The following is a 14,525-nucleotide window of genomic DNA, read 5'->3' as shown; positions in this document are numbered from 1 at the left end:
GGCAACTCACAAAGTGTTAATAATTTTAGTGTTTATTTTCACAAAGTATTTTGTTCAACAGCAATGATAACAATAGTCCATATATCACACAGTTCTGACACAGAGTTTAACTTGTTATGTTAATGTAATGTTTGCTTATAATAAATATTTTCCTATAACGTTCACAAAGTAAATTTATATCACACAGAAAATCACAAAGTCTAATGTCACTAAGAAAGGCTAAATTCTATCTATTTTTCATGTTCAATAATCTTCAGTTATATACCCATATTTCTTAACAGTTGTCTAGACAAATGATTAATCTTAACAATTAAATGCAATCAGAAATGTCAATTTTATGATAAAAGGTGACAATTAAATAGGCTGCTTGGGTAATATGAAATAATATTATGTAACATAAGCTCTCATTGTTTGCTTAAGGCTAAAGGCTTCAAGTTGAGATGACTGGATATGATCGATGTAACAATATTATTTAAATTGGCTTAATTAGTTTTTAATAACACAGCAAATGCAACTATTTTACTTTTAAATTGAAACTAAATTATATTTTAACTTAGCAGTTAAAACATTTTGTATTAACAAAAAACCTTTAAGCTAAAACTATATAACACTTAAATATTATAACTAAATAATATTTTAACTTTAATAAAATTATTGATTAATCATTATGTAATGTGGGTGCATAACAACAGCTTTAGATACGAAAAACAATTTAATTTTTCATAAGATTGTGACTGTGTGTTTATGAAATAGTTTTGGCATAAATGAATACCATGTTGAATTGTTATAATATATCAAAGATGTTTATAAAGAAGTAAATGCGTATGGTCAAATCTTCTAGAAATTCAAAATAGATCTTCTATTAAGGAACCAAACATCCGACACGAGATGTTTCTTAGCCTAACCTTGCAATAATATTTCCATTCTAAACAACAATAAAAACCTAAAAACACAAATCTTTGCATTTGATCTCATCAATAAACAATATGCAAAAAACATTTGCAAGCTGTTATCTATCTTATCTTATCAATCAAATTCCTTTGATTTAGGTGTCCAGTTAATTATGGCAAAATACCAGAGAGTTTGAGCTGTACCCCTGTTACACAATCATCAGATGGCCATTGAAGAAGGTCATTCAATACAATAATGTATAAATAAGTTTAGGGCAAGAGGAAAGGATAGGTGATATGATAGGTAAAAAAAATCTTATGAACAATTTTAGTTGTTTTCCTGGTTTTAGTAAAATGTGATTTTCGGAAAAATATAGATAATAATCTTAAGTTATGGCTATATAATTAGATATATGGCTTGTTATTAAGGGCTCTGAATCCATTACCTGTATAAGCATCATCATCATCGTCACCATAATCATCATCGTCATCCTCATCATCATTATCATCATCACCATTGTGAAACCTCATCCTGATTACATCTAGAGTGATAACAATGTTTTAATACAACTTAATAAGAAAAACTGCAGCGACCCCTGGTGGCCATGTAATCCTACGAACTGTAACCATTTATGAACTCAGCAGTGATATCATTAGAAAAAATGTTCTGACCAAATTAAGTTTTATGTTGATTTGACTATAAATGTGACTTCTACTGTGTTAAGGTTTTACTAAATCAATATAAGGAAAACTGCCCTACCACTGGCGGCCGCTTCAACGGATCAGGACCATTTTTGAACTCAGCTGAGCTATTAAAAGAACAAATGTGCTGACCAAGTTTCAAGAAGACTGGACTATAAATGTGACTTCTAGAGTGTTTACAAACATGTTCTTTAATTTGACCTAGTTTTTGACCTCACATGACTCATTTTCCAAGTCGACCAAAATATCATTGGGATAAATCTTCTGACCAAGTTTCATGAAGATCAGAAGATAAATGTGGCTTCTTGAGTCTGAACAAGTCAAAACGATGATGATGCACGACGGTAAACACAAGACAGACAAAAGGTGATTCCAAAAGCTCACCATGAGAACACCCTGCTCAGGTGAGCTAAAAAGAACGATATGATATTAGACTAGGTTTAACATAATGTTATGGAAGGATTATGGTTGTTGATAAAGACATGGGTTTAGTATTTTGTTACAGAAGACACAATAATCAAGTATTATTAACACAATTGTGTAATCAGCTGTTTTGAAAGTAGACTACACATAACTGAAATGAAAGGGTACTTAGTTAGTATAAATGAACTGTACTGTGATATAAAACTTTGTATTTATTGATACAAAATATTTAAGCATAATATAGAACATTTAAAATAGTGGAAATACAAATAATACATGGTTGTTATGAATATGGCAATAGATGTGTAATGTTAAATTTAAAAAAAACACATGTATATAATCATTGCATTTATATGAAAACAATGTGAAAATCAGAAACACATCATAATAATCATAAGAAATCTATGAAAACAATGAAAAGGATATCATACATATAAAAAAACATGTTGAACATAAATATTTTGCATAACTGTCTTGATATTGAAAGCATATCAACACAAGACATGACCATGACCATGGACATTGCAAAGGGAAGGCACATTCAATATGATTTGACAAACATTACAAACATGCAAATGGTAAGGCGTGTAATTTTAGATTTGATTTATGATGAATACGTAATGGGCATACTTAAAAAAGACAAAGATGTAAAAAATTGTTCATGCAATAAGCATTGCAATTATTGAGGAATAAAACTGAACAACCGTCAATGAACTTGTTTTGAAACATGAATTGCCTTCTTCCTATATGAATGAAAATTTACTATGATGAGGAACCTGTTTGCCATAAGCAATTTAATTTAATTTGCTGGAACAAGTGTTTTTGAGTAAACAGCAGGTGAAGAGTATATAAAGGTTAAGTAAAGCAGTGATTGGATGCTTATACAAATGTACCGTACTGCAAGTGCTATAATGTATGATAAAGTATACACAAGGTAGATGCAATCTTATTTCAAGAAACAGTCCAGTTTGTATTCATTGCTGGTTATAATTATTTTGTTTCAACCAATATTTATTATATTGATTGATTCCAAAGTCTAAGGCGTATTAAAATGCTATTGAGTCCGTTTCCTAGGTAGAACCAGTACGTGGTAACTATCGTAATGATCTAAAGAACGCTTCGACAAGGGAAATTAAACTGTGACCTTGTGGTCAATAGACAGACACAATATCCACTACACAATTGCGACCTGTTTGATGTGTAAAGTGACATTTAACTTAAGTTTGTCCAAATACTAACTCGGAGCATATTTTATACATTCTGAAGAAACTGAATACTTCCTGAAATACCAATAACATAGTGTTGTGATGAACTATATAACACGACTTTGACATGTGGAATTTAGAATCATATTAAAAATCAAAATATTTATAGAAAATATAAGAAAGAAATGTAAAAGCTTTCAAAAATATGAAAACAAGAGGGTCTTAGGCCCAAGGTGCCACAGGACGTTAACCATTGTGACCTCTGGAGTTTTAACAAGGTAAATGTTGACAACACACAGAGCACAAAGGACAAACGGCGTCACAAAAACTCACTATGAGCACGTTGTTCTCATTTGAGCTAAAAACATGTATGACAGATTATTTTTAACAACATCTAAACATGGAAAACTTGTGCACATAAGACAGGAACATAACACTTAACTAGGAAAAGCGTTCTTGAGTTATCATCCGAAAATAATTTTACTATTTCGAGTCACCGTGACCTTGACCTTCGACCTAGTGACCTCAAAATCAATAGGGGTCATCTGCGAGTCATGATCAATCTGCCCATGAAGTTTCATGATCCTAGGCATATGCGTTCTTGAGTTATCATCCGGAAACCATTTTACTATTTCGGGTCACCGTGACCTTTGACCTAGTGACCTCAAAATCAATAGGAGTCATCTGCGAGTCATGATCAATCTACCCATGAAGTTTCATGATCCTAGGCATATGCGTTCTTGAGTTATCATCCGGAAACCATTTTACTATTTCGGGTCACCATGACCTTGACCTTTGACCTAGTGACCTCAAAATCAATAGGGGTCATCTGCAAGTCATGATCAATGTACCTATGAAGTTTCATGATCCTAGCCCCAAGCGTTCTTGAGTTATCATCCAGAAACCACCTGGTGGACAGACCGACCGACCGACATGTGCAAAGCAATATACCACCTCTTCTTCGAAGGGGGGCATAAAAATAATGCATATTAAATATTACATGACAAATGTAACGAACATGCAAATGTTAAGGATTGGTATTAACACATACATACATAATTTTAATACAGACAAGATAACACACATAGAAAATATTGACACACAAATTCACGCAATTACGAATCAATACCATCCATCTGTAGCTTTAAAGCAATACTATCCATCAGTAGCTTTGAAGCGGTAAACAGTGTCATTGTTAGAACTTTTTTATACAAGCAGTATTATCATTTTTGTAACTAGATAAATTTTTGCAGTGAAATTGTTGCAAATAGAAGATTGAAGAAATTCATAATCTAAAAACTAACAAATCCCTTCTTGAAAGTGTTTAAAGTAGGTTTTGCGTGCATTTAACGTGGCGGTATTGGCACTGCGTTTTGAGTGCATTTTTTCTTACCAAGTAATTTCTTTTTACCAACAAGATATGGCACGTGTTTGTCAGAAACACTATGTCCCCTTTTGCGCCGCTTTGAAGCTATATATTTGACTTTGACCTTGAAGGATGACCTTGACCTTTCACCACTCAAAATGTGCAGCTCCATGAGATACACATGCATGCCAAATATCAAGTTGCTATCTTCAATATTGCAAAAGTTATTGCAAATGTTAAAATTGGGGCAAACAAGCAAACAAACAAACACACAAACCAACAGACAGGGCAAAAACAATATGTCCCCCACTATAGTGGTGGGGGACATAAAAACAAACAAGAAACTGCTTCCAATGTGCGCTTTACATGGGTAAAAGTGCGTTTTTCACTAGATTAGAAAAAGTATGCTTATGACTGTGTCAAAATGTGCCCTTTATGTGGTCGAAAACTTTGCTTTTAGTGAATTAAACATGAAACCATACTAATAATAACAGTATATACTAGTTCACAGGAAAAATGTAAAATCATGTTGAATAATCTATATACATAAAAAAGACATCGAAGAACTCAATATAGTCTGTGCATCTGGTCTTTACAGCGACGGAGCGTGGCTCTCATTTTTCTCTCTACCTCTGGCACAGACCAGTGAAATGCGTTTGCAACTATCACTGTAATGAAGTATTGACTGATATATGCTGATTTGTGTACTTTTCAATCAATCTTAAAATACGTTTGATGATCAGAATTCATAAATATCTCATTAATGGTTAAAGGTTATGTTTGTAATCATACGATCAGCATAATATACATGTAAGTACATCATCACACTTTGATAGCCATAAACATACCAACTATGCCCTGACTCTGCTTTGGGAAGGCAAGGACAAGGAATCCCATGGCGGAAGGTAGCAGCTCCCTTCATTGAGCAGTCCATTAGTTGTTGTAGCGTAAAGACTGCCTTCATGGCCCTCATTTTAGCTTTTGCCTCCCTGTTTCATGTTGTATTGGGGCATTGATTGCGTCCTGAAATCCATAAAAAATCCATGATCAAAATATTATGTTCTACAATCAGACTATACTGTGGTCATGTCAATTAACATTTATTTATTGTAAATAAAATGCGTAATTTCCTAAAATAAAAGGAGAAAACTGAATTGTCACAAAATATACTTGTATATGGGTCATTGATCAAGTTAAATCGTGGTGTTGGCCTGTTCTTTCTTGCCCTTCTTTCAAGCTTACCTGCAATTACATTACATAAATACTTTTGGGATACAAAATATCATTCACAAATTAGCTATGTTTTTCAGGGAAAAAGCTGAATAAAACACTAAAGTGTGCATGACACATGTGCAGGTTTTACTTATCTTTAACCAACCATATGTAATTCACAATTGGCTCAAAGCTGTGGTACATAAATATTGGCACACACCTGTGTGTTAAAGTTTGAGTTGATTAAAAAAAATATGACAAACCATTTGCTAGGTTAACTGTAAATGTTTTAACCCTTTATCACTTAGATACGTATTTTGACGTGTTTGTAGTCCCTTAAAAAGTTTAATTTAATTAAAGATCTTTCTTATCAGATTCAAATAATTAATACTCGCAGGCTGTTCTGGTTTTATGTTGTTTGCACCTAGCCATTTTCACTTTGTCTTAGAGTGGGAAAGGGTTAATGAACAAATGGCAAAAGTACATAATTTATGTCATTAACATACAGATATGACCTTGAGTGTAAAACTCCCGATGTCTTTAGAGCCATAGCAATTTAGACAAAAATTCAAGGATACAAGTGTTGAAGTCAGTAATCAAAATAAAATCCTAAATCTATGGATACATAATCTTTGAAGCCATGTCGAATGAAACATAAATAAACTAGAGCTTTGTCACAGACGTGACGAATACCCCCACATGCCGCAATGATACAGAATATTTTGCATATTGTCTTCACAAAAAACAGTGGAAACCATGCTCAATGTTTAAAACGCCCTCAGTGACCCTGTCACCTAGTTTTTTACCCAGCATGGCCCATGTTGGAACTTGACCAACACATCATCTAGATACAACTTCTGACCAAGTGTGGTGAAGATCGGATGAAAACTACTTGAATAAGAGAGCGGACACCATGCTGAATGTGCAAAACGTACTAAGTGACCCCGTGACCTAGTTTTTGATCTGGCATGGCCCATGTTCGAACTTGGCCTTAAGATTATCTAGAAAAAACTTCTGACCAAATTTGGTGAAGATCGGATGAAAACTACTTGAACAAGCAAATTTGTTGAATTGATATCCCCCGCCATTATACTTCTGGACACAAATGTTTTCTGGACGGATGGACAACACCAACGTGCATCATCCTCTTATCCATATATATACTCACACCAAGTTTCAATGAAATCCGTCAAAGCACTTCCAAGATATGGCTCCTGACACACAAAAAGCATTTTTATGCCCCAAAAGGAGGGCATTATAGTGATCGGACTGTCTGTCCGTCCGTCACACTTTGTGTTTAGGTTTCGAAAAATGCTCATAACTTCTTTGTAGCTTCAGATAGCAATTTCATATTTGGCAAGCATGTGTATATGGACAAGGCCTTTCCATAGGCACACAAATTTTGACCCCTGTGACCTTGACCTTGAACTTAGAGTCGGCATTTAGGTTTCGAAATCTGCGTTTAAGTTTCGAAAAAAAGCTCATAACTTTTATCAAGCGTTTATAGGGGGCATAAGTCATCCTATGGTGACAGGTCTTGTTTCAAGATACAAAGGGCCATAACTCCGTTATTATCCGATGGAGTACAATGCCATTTGGTGTGCATCATCCTCTTATCCATATATATACTCATACCAAGTTTCAAGGAAATCCCCCAAAGCAGTTGCAAGATATGACTCCGGACACGAAAGTGCCGGACAGACGGAAGGACGGAACGACAGACGGACAGATGGATGGGCAACGCCAAAACAATATCCATCCGCGGGGGATAATTAGAGAGCGGACACCATACTGAATGTTAAAAAACGCACTAAGTGACCCCGTGACCTAGTTTTTGACCCCGCATGACCCATATTAATACTTGACCTAGACATCATTTAGATACAACTTCTGACCAAGTTTGGTGAAGATCAGATGAAAATTATTGAATTTAAGAGTGGACATCATGCTTAATGTTTAAAACGCACTAAATGACCCCGAGACCTAGTTTTTGACCTGGCATGACCCATATTCGAACTTTACCTACACATCATCTAGATACAACATCTGACCAAGTTTGGTGAAGATCGGATGAAAACAACTTGAATTAGAGAGCGGACACTTAATACGGATCGATCGACCGACCGACCGACCGACAGACAGACAGACAAGCTCACTCCTATATACCCCCCCCCCTAAACTTCAATTGTGGGGGTATAATAATGTGTTCCAGAATGTATTCTATCATAACAAGCGTTACCTTAAGTAGAAGATCCGATACTGTTGCCTCCAATCTTCGCACAGTTTCTCAGCATGAATGGCATGTTGGACAGCAAAATCATTGATTGACCCATCAGTCTGAAATTGAAGATTGAAATATTCAAATCATCACATGTATAACCAATCAATATTCAATGTGTTTATCATGCCATTACAACACAACTCAATATTCACCATCACATTTTTAATATATCTTATGTTCCCAAAAATTATATTCTTATAGCCGCTCAGCATTTAAAGGTAGCTCACATGTTGAAGTTGTTGCATCCCTGAATAATCCCTCTTGAATGGAATTGATGTTTGGACTGGCATGACCTTGGCTTGAGGAAGAAACTGAACCTGGGCTTGAGGCAGGACCTAGGCTGGAGGAAGAACCTGTGTTTGAGACAGAACAGCCAGTAAACAATTGCTTGGGAACAGTGTACAGGCTACATTTCTGATCCCTTGCTCAGAATGTTTACACCATTAATCTGGTGGTGCTTTTTGATAATGGGTCATTTGGGTAAAAAACTAGGTCACCAAGTTAAGTCAACGACAAACCTTGTGAACACTGTAGATGCCACATGCTTCATCCAATTTTCACCAAAGTTGCACTTGACCTTAAGGTTGCTTTCAAAATTGGTCATGTTTTGTCAAAACTAGGTCACCAAGTGAAATCAATGAAATACCTTGTGAACAATATAGATGCCACATTTTTCATCAAATGTGCTCAGAATGTTTATAACATTGATTTTAATCATTGATTTTTTTATTCCTTTAAAAATGGGTCATGTTGGGTCAAACACTAGGTCATAGGGGCTAATCAATGAAAAACCATGTTAACTCAACAGAACCCACCTTTCTATCCAAAATCCACCAAACATGCTCATGTTGGTTGCGGTTAACAGTGAGTTCATTTGAAAATTGGTTCACGCCAGGCCAGCAACTAGGTAAAAACATGGTTAAACTTGCACTACATGAGCCAGTAGAGCAATACAAGCTCTATGGGGCCTATTATTCTCATATTGTCTTGATTGTTCCCAAACCTATGGTTGTCATCCTTATTGTCTCTCTTTAGGCAAGTGTATTCAAGAGTTTGAATTCACAGACAGTTTGAAGACCATGTTTCAATGCAAGGATTGTGAAAGTTTTTCACAGATATGGAAGTGTTCAAAAACCATGCCTGTGTATCATATCAGAGAAGTTTGCAGAAAGTTTGTTCTTTCGGATGAAGCTAAAGACTATAACATAAATCAGGTATGTAACAAGGCGCAAACACAACTGCTTGGTAGTTTTAATGGCTTGCTTGAGGGAAAAGTTGCGCAGGGAAAACTTCGGAAAAAAGCACGTAGGAAAAGATTGCTGAAGAAATAAGAAAAAAAGTTTTCACCAGAGCAAGTCACCGGTAGGTGGAATACACTAACAAGGGCTTACAAAAAGTAAAGCCTATGATGCTAAATCTGGAAGCAGTCTGAAGACTTGCAAGTTTGAAACAGCATTTGAGATTTTTGCCAAAGATCCTGTCATACAGCCTATGAAAACGATGTCATCTGCAAGTCAAGAAAATAGTGAAGATAGTGACAAAATGGAACTTTAAAGAAAGTCAAGTAGTGAAGATAGTGACAAAAAGAAACCTCAAGTGAAAAGGTCCAACCCTTGTCAAAAAAGTGGGCAAAACCCAGTTTTAATCCGTGTTAAAACCGTGTTAAACCCTGCGGTATTGGCACCGGGTTAAAGCGTGTCTTTTAAACACACTTTTTGCTTACCGACTTGGTTTTTTGTAGGTAAAACCTGGATTTCACTCACATAAACCAACACGCTTATACCTTCTTATACCAACTTAAACCAACTAAAACTAACTTAAACCAACTTAAGTGGGTTAAAAGTGAGTGTGTTTTCCTTCTCTTTGTTGGCTTTTAAACCCGCTTCTACACATCAAGTCGGTTTTTCCTGTTCTAAAGCGAGTGAAAAGTGGGTTTTTGTTTGAGCGTTAAGTGAGCTAAATGTGTGCTTTTCACAGATTAAGCGCAGTTTAAACTTACTTTAAAACAGTCTTATACCAACTTAAGTTGGTTAAAGTGAGTGTGTTTTCCTTCTTTATGTTGGCTTTTAAACCCGCTTCTTCATATCAAGTCGGTTTTTCCCGTTCTTAAGCGAGTTAAAAGTGGGTTTTTGTTTGAGTGTTAAGTGAGCTAAATGTGTGCTTAACTCAGATTAAACGCAGTTAAAACACGCTTTAAAACCGAGTTTTACCAACTTAAGTTGGTTAAAAGTTAGTGTGTTTTCCTTCTTTATGTTGGCTTTTACACCCGCTTCTACACATCAAGTCGGTTTTTCCTGTTGTAAGCGAGTTTAAAGTGGGTTTTTATTTGAGCATTAAGTGAGCTAAATGTGTGCTTTTCACAGATTAAACGCAGTTAAAACTACCTTTAAAACCTGTTAAATGCTCAGTAAAAACCCACTTTTCACCCACTTGAAAACTGAAAAACTTTTTTATGATAAGAACAAAAATATCATACATTAAATTCTAATTACTTTTTTAAACGCTAAAACATAAAACTTTACATATATATCCATATATACAACATGATAAAACTATTTTGACAGACATGGCATTGTTATAATAAAATATAATAGTGTTATAACATAACATTGAACACAAAGAAAGAACTGAAAAAAGTAAGATTGTATGGAATAAATACAAACAAGAGATGTGTTGGTCAGAAACACAATGCCCTCTACTGCGCCGCTTTGAAATAAAATTTCTATTTCTTTGGCAGGTATAGAAATTATCTCTCTTTGCTTATTACTTACATTGGATTTTGACCTCTGACCAAGGATGAACGTGACCTTGCACCACTCAAAATGTGCAGCTCAATGAGATACACATGCATGCTAAATATCAAGTTGCTTTCTTCAATATTGCAAAAGTTATGACCAATGCTAAGTTTTCGGACGGATAGACAGACAGACGGACAGTTCAACTGCTATATGAGACCCTACCGGGGGCAGAAAAATAAGTTAATGTTGTTGAAACAGGTGCAAATCTATAGAACAAAGTGAAAACAATGGTTAAATAATCATTTTAACAGCACATTTTATTTACAAAGTCTTCAGTCTAGTTGTGCATCAGCCGCAGATGCCTTAAACAACCTCTCATCTTTTCTTCAACCAGAGGCTTGTCAAAGGTTTTGGCTATGACATCTGAAAAAATATAATAGACTATTCATTTTAAAATCATGCAAAAAAAAACAAAATCTAATCTTAAATAGAAAATACTCTAGCCAGAAAAGAGGTTAAATATTTGCATATTAAGGAAGTCAACACAAATGAAGTTTATTACTGATTGTCCTGGAGACAGTGACTAGAGACACGGACAAAGTTTTTCAATCCCTGTCTTCATGAATAAAAAAACAAACTATTGTTAACTGTCACTTGGATTATAAAAACTCCCCCTTTTCACAAAATTTAATGATGTAATATAATGATCATTTATGCGACTGTAAACAGTAAGTGATCTGAAAAATATTTGTAGAATGCGTATTGAATTTCTATATGGATAACTGGTACTTCAAATTTTTATGATGAAGAAAATACCAATGATTGCATTTCTCTCAGCAGCGGGGAGGCTTGGTCTTGGTGATGCAGTTGTAGTTGTTGCTCCCTTCATGGAGCAAGTCACAAGCTGGTGGAAAGTGAATAGTTGGCACATGGCCTGTGCGATGGCCATCACCTCCCTGGTTTCATGCTGGATTTCAGCTTAAATGATACTCTGGAACCGGGTTATGGAGGTTTCGGTAAATGACAAGTTCGGTAAATTGATTTATAGAGTAAAAGCCGTGGAGGTTTCGGTAAATTGAATTTATAGAGGAGGTATACCTACAACGAGGTGTTAATGACACCTATTATCGGCTTACAATAACATTAGGGGCATTTATTTGCAAACTGTGAATTAATTTTGATGTACATTAATTGAGTTGTTTGGCACTAATTAAATTATATGTTTAAATGTACGATGTTTGCAAAGTGTTATTATTAATTATCCAGGCTTGCAACCTATTAATATTCTAATCGATGGAGGTAAATTATATATTAAGGTCATGATCGTTTTGTAATTTATATATGTTTTTAAACAATTAGTTGATAAAAACCTTAATAAAAGAGTATTAGTTAAAAAAAATATAATAATGTGGCTCTTACAAGAGGTGGCCTCCACAGGATGGCATAGACGCATCAACGCACGAGCGTGTTCAGCCAACCTTGGTCTTTACAAGTTGGCCAACCTTCTCAGAGAGGAATCTGAGACAGTTGATCTACATATACGGCTGGTGAGCCAGCACCTTCTCACGAAGATCAGACGGAAGAAGTATGTTACGATACACGGCAGACTACATCAAGCATGGGATGACTACGAAGAGGAGAAGCTGACAACCACTGAACTTCTGAGGATCATCAGCCTCATCAATGCCCTTGGGCCATCCGCAGCGGTCCACCACATGCTCGACGACGACGAGTCTTGAACGATGAACGACTAATATGGTTGAAATGTAACATTAAATTGAACAGTGTCGTACATGTATCTCATTTGTATTAGAAAATCTGAATGATAATAATGTGTCTTATTAATATTGTAGTGCGTCAAAAATGTATCTAATTAATATGTGATTACTCCCTCATTTTTTTTTAAATGACATGAAATATTCAAATATATATATTGCATCCAAGGTTTAGTTGTTGCTTATTTATAATATATGGTAAATAAAACGGATTACAAAGTAAATCAGTTATTATTTTTTTATTGAACCGATTTGTTTAGGCAAAAAATGATATCAGTTATTTTGGCCGTAAAACCCATTGTTCCAGTACAGTAGCCAAGTGCCTGTGTATTAATTTGATAATATAATGATCATCACGGCAGCTTGCTATTACACAGTGTATTCATTTGGCTGACGTTGTGTTAGATGTCATTTTTATCAGTTTTCAATTATGTGTATCTCTTCGCTTAACTCAACGTTCAATGACACGCGCACTTAACATAATTATAAAACATAACGCGTATCATTATATTACTTTTTATTAATTAAGTACACGTATTAAATTTTATATATTGTTTTTTCTTGTGTTTTTCTCAACCAGAAAGAAATAATAAAACATATAAATAAATATAAAATTCAACATGAAATCATTTTTATTAAATCATAAGAAACTTTTTAAAATAGCATTAAACTTAATTGAAGAGCTTACATTGATTCCGCCATAAATCATTATTTCTTATTACTATTATGTTACTATTATGTTATTTAAATAAAAGCACCAATTTAAAAAACAAACAACAGTATTGCGTTATTTAAATCGTAAAATTAACTAGAAATATTTCCTAACAGAATTCGTTTTTCAGAGGTAGCTCATTCATTTCCCTTAATTCTTTACCTTAGGCACAGCATTAATTACTCAACTCAAAAGTAATCCACAGTTTGCAAATAAATGCCCCCAATGTTATTGTAAGCCGATAATAGGTGTCATTAACACCTCCTTGTAGGTATACTTCTTCTATAAAATCAATTTACCGAAACCTCCATGGCTTTTACTCTATAAATCAATTTACCGAACTTGTCATTTACCGAAACCTCCAGCACCCCTGGAACCAAAAAAAGAAAAGGAGTTTTGACAAAATATTTACAATTGGTAATTTTCCAAAGCTTGTAATTTACTTTGATCACATTTCAAACTCTAAAAATATTTGTCACATTGGTCAGAATTGAAATGCAATAATCTGTATAGTTTTACCTCTCAACAAATCCAGCTTTCTTGTTCAAGGACAGGGCGAGGTTTGCCCACTTCAGTTCCCCTCAAGTTGGCCAGCTCTTGCAGGGTAAAAGCCTGGTGTAAAAGTCCATACATCAGGTAGTATGATTACCCCTTTGCTCTTGGGGCAAGAGTTTAACCTTCAAAATTCAAATATGAGGGAAAGAAATCTGTTCAGTAATAACCAGAAATATCTATAAATAACAATAAAGATGACAATAATCATAAAACACAACCACAATAATTCACTGTACACAACATTTACACTTTGTCATGTGTATGTTCATCTATTTTTGCATCAAATTGTGTTGTTTTTCCTTTAAGTTGCAATACATTAACTTATCAATTTACATTTCCCAGTGACAATACATAAATATAATATAATTAATTCAGTAAAGTTAATAAAAAAGGATGAAGAAATGACAATACAAACCTGTTAAAACTGTTCTTCAGTATTCCAAAAAAAAAACCAGTTGAACTTCTTTTCCAACAAACTTATTGTTGATTTCCATATTGTAGTAAAATACACATTGTTTTCATCACACAATACTTCATGCTGACAGTATTTCAATACATTTTACAGAACAATTATAAGTCTTAATGTTAATTTAATTTAGCTCAATTCAATTGCTGACACCAGCTTGTTTTTCAAAAGTTGTTGTTTTCAAATAATTTCCTGTGCAA

At 34.5% G+C, this 14,525-nt stretch overlaps 1 long non-coding RNA gene across 1 annotated transcript; it reads right to left on the bottom strand.

Moving 5' to 3' along the window:
* Nucleotides 1-16: 16 nt before the first annotated feature.
* Nucleotides 17-14,282, bottom strand: LOC127876138 (uncharacterized). The gene is made up of 6 exons (XR_008047674.1): nucleotides 13,824-14,282; nucleotides 11,634-11,808; nucleotides 8,307-11,240; nucleotides 8,038-8,135; nucleotides 5,435-5,609; nucleotides 17-5,254 (listed from the first exon to the last, which is right to left on the bottom strand). It is a non-coding gene; the product is annotated as an uncharacterized LOC127876138 (long non-coding RNA).
* Nucleotides 14,283-14,525: the final 243 nt, after the last annotated feature.

The sequence above is a fragment of the Dreissena polymorpha genome, chromosome 4, assembly GCF_020536995.1.
Source record: "Dreissena polymorpha isolate Duluth1 chromosome 4, UMN_Dpol_1.0, whole genome shotgun sequence".
Taxonomy (NCBI): Eukaryota; Metazoa; Mollusca; class Bivalvia; order Myida; family Dreissenidae; genus Dreissena; species Dreissena polymorpha.
The sequence above is the reverse complement of the archived record's forward strand: the minus strand, read 5'-3'. Positions and strand labels throughout refer to the sequence as shown.